This window comes from Petaurus breviceps, unplaced genomic scaffold (assembly GCF_028583685.1).
Source record: "Petaurus breviceps papuanus isolate PSGF00001 unplaced genomic scaffold, PetGlider_PUasm1.0 126, whole genome shotgun sequence".
NCBI lineage: Eukaryota > Metazoa > Chordata > Mammalia > Diprotodontia > Petauridae > Petaurus > Petaurus breviceps.
In genome coordinates this window covers 47724460-47727171 of record NW_027185655.1, presented here as the reverse complement: position 1 = coordinate 47727171, position 2712 = coordinate 47724460, and the positions used below count along the sequence as shown (strand labels likewise).

The 2712-nt window shown below is 42.7% G+C and overlaps 1 pseudogene; it reads left to right on the top strand.

The window, feature by feature from the left end:
- Positions 1–1166: 1166 nt before the first annotated feature.
- LOC138170814 (keratin, type I cytoskeletal 19-like) lies at positions 1167–1857 on the top strand (annotated as a pseudogene).
- The last annotated feature ends 855 nt before the right edge of the window (positions 1858–2712 follow it).

Below are 2712 nucleotides of genomic sequence, written 5' to 3'. Positions count from 1 at the left end.
CTACATTTAATCCAAACTCTCCATTTGTGTAGGATAGCACTTTGGCCATGTGGGCCTCCTCAATGACCCCTTCCACTCTGCTCCTCTCTTTCACCATCTTGTCACATTTCAATAAGTACGTTTGTTCTAAGGTCGAATAGTACTGTTGCTTTCAAGTATTTTTTTTTTCAATATGTCAAAACAACAACAACAAAAAAACTTCCTTTAAAAGAACCTGCAAGAAATGAAATCTCCATTTGGTGGTTCTCAAATTTTGCCAAGAAATTTGATAATAATTTTCCAGTCTCCCTGGTTCAATTCTCATCCATCTTTAACCAGTGTCAAATTAATCTTCTGAAAATACATTTTAATCATTTTATTCCAATATTGTCTCCTAACTGCTTAAAGGATCAAGTCCAGACTCTCAAGCCTAACATTCAAGACCCTCTAGAATCTGGAGTCTTTACAACCACATGACCGACTGTTCTCCTTCAAAATTTCTCTTTATTTTCTTGTCTTCTGAACATCTCATAATTTTTCACATTTGCACTCTTACTGCTTAGCGTGGATGCCCTCCCCACACTTCTAAACCCATCCAATGCTTTCATTCCCAGTTTATATTCCATTCAGTTTGGAAAGTCTTCTCTGATCCCCCTCACTCTAAAGCAATTTTTTCTTCCTGGGCACATCTTTAGCACTTAGGGTTTGTACCATTTATTTGTTTAATATTTATTCCTAATTACTAGATCATAGATTGATAACTAGAAGGAACCTTACAGTCATGTAGTCCAAGTTCCTCTTTTCTGCTGTGAGGAAACCCAGGTCTAGAGGGTTTAAATGACATTGCCCAAATGCATCACTTTATAATTGGAAAGATCAGGACCCAAATAAAGGCCCTGAGATCCCAAATGTGGCAGATTTTCTATGTGCCACTCTTCTGTTGTAGTTATGAATCCTTATTTTTAAAAAGTATCAATATTCTTTTTTATGTTACTAACATGTCCTATCTTTCTCAAAAATCTCTCTCATAACAAATAATTTAAAATAGTCCAGCAAAACTAATTCTATGCGGGGTTTCATACAACAGTAACCACCTCTGAAAAAAATAACAGAACTTTATGTTCCAGACTTCCTAGTGCCCAGTTCCCCTCCAGAGTCCCAGCATCTAGGCTACCAGGCTTAGCCCCATGACTCGCTACAGCTACCGCCAGTCATCCCCCACCTCCATCCAGGGGCGGGGAGCAACAAAGTGCGCTTTGGAACCTTGGTGTTACAGACATCCAGCATCCACGGACGCTCGGGAGGCCTGGGCGTGTCCGTGTCCCGCTTTGCCTCCTTGGGCCGGAGTGAGAGCTATGGGGGAGGCAGCAGTTCCAGGGAAGCCGACGGGCTTCTCGCGGGTAACGAGATCACCATGCAGACCCTCACGGACCGTCCGGCCTCCTACCTGGATAAGGTGCGTGCCTTGGAAGAGGCCAACACTGACCAAGAGGTCAAGACCGGGGAGTGTTACCAGAAGCAGGGCCCTGGACCTCCCGAGACTGTAGTACCTACCTGAAGACTATTGAGGACCTCCGGGAGAAGATTCCTGGGGCCACCATCGGGAACTTGAAGATCGTTCTGCAAACTGACAGTACCTGGCTGCCTGTGGTTGACTTCCGAACCAAGTCTGAGCCTGAGCAGACCGTGCGTCTCGGTGCGGAGGCCCACATCAGTTCAGATGGGCCAACCGGGGCCAGGGCTGACCTGGAGATGCAGATTGAAGGCCTGAAGGAGATGCTGGCCTCCCTCAAGAAGAACCATGGAGAGGAAGTAAGTGCTCCGAGTGGGCAGGTGGGTGACCAGGCATCCACTTGGCCAAGATTCAGATGGAGGTGAGAAGCCAGAATGAGGCCGTCTAACATGCTTATGCAAAATATATTAAAACTAATACAAAATAATTCAAAGGCATGTGGGCTAGAGTGGTCAGCGTACTGTCAGCTTGGCAAAAAGAAGGGTGCCTTCTTAAAGGTGACATTTCAGTAAACCCAAAAGGAAACTAAAGATAGCTAAGAAATAGAAGGGAGGATGGAGAGCATTAGGTTGGAATATATGTGTGTGGAGGGGGCAAAAAGGAGCAAATTGTGTGTAAACAGGAATTTTTTATTTATTTATTAGGTAACCTTTTCTTTTAAAATATTTTATTTCCTGTTATTTTATAGCTTATATTATGTTTTGGAACTTAGCTTATCTTTTTTTTTTTTTTGGAGGGCTATTAGGGTTAAGTGACTTGTCCAAAGTCACAGCTAGTTTTTGTGTTAAGTGTCTGAGGTCATATTTGAACTCATGTCCTCCTGACTCCAGGGCCAGTGCCCTATTCACTGGGCAACCTAGCCACCCTGAACTTAAGCCTATCTTAAATGAGAGAAAGGCAGCTTCCATAACTTGCAATTTATGGGAGAGTCTTCAGCCAGCAAATTGAGAAAACTACAAGTATTTTCTTTCATTGGCTGTTGAGGTTGAGATTTTCCAGGTCAACAGCATTGCTTTCTTTTGGATCTGACTTCAGTGCTAGCCAAATTGGGAATTTCTGAGTTTTATAATTTAGTTTGCTTTATCAAAAGGATATAGCAGTAATCCCTGGATTAGTACAAGCTATGTTACTGTCTGATATATAAACACTTTTTCTGATGCACAGTCAATGTTCTCATGGAAACATTTTGCTCTTGGTTTAGTATCCTTGGTATGTACCAT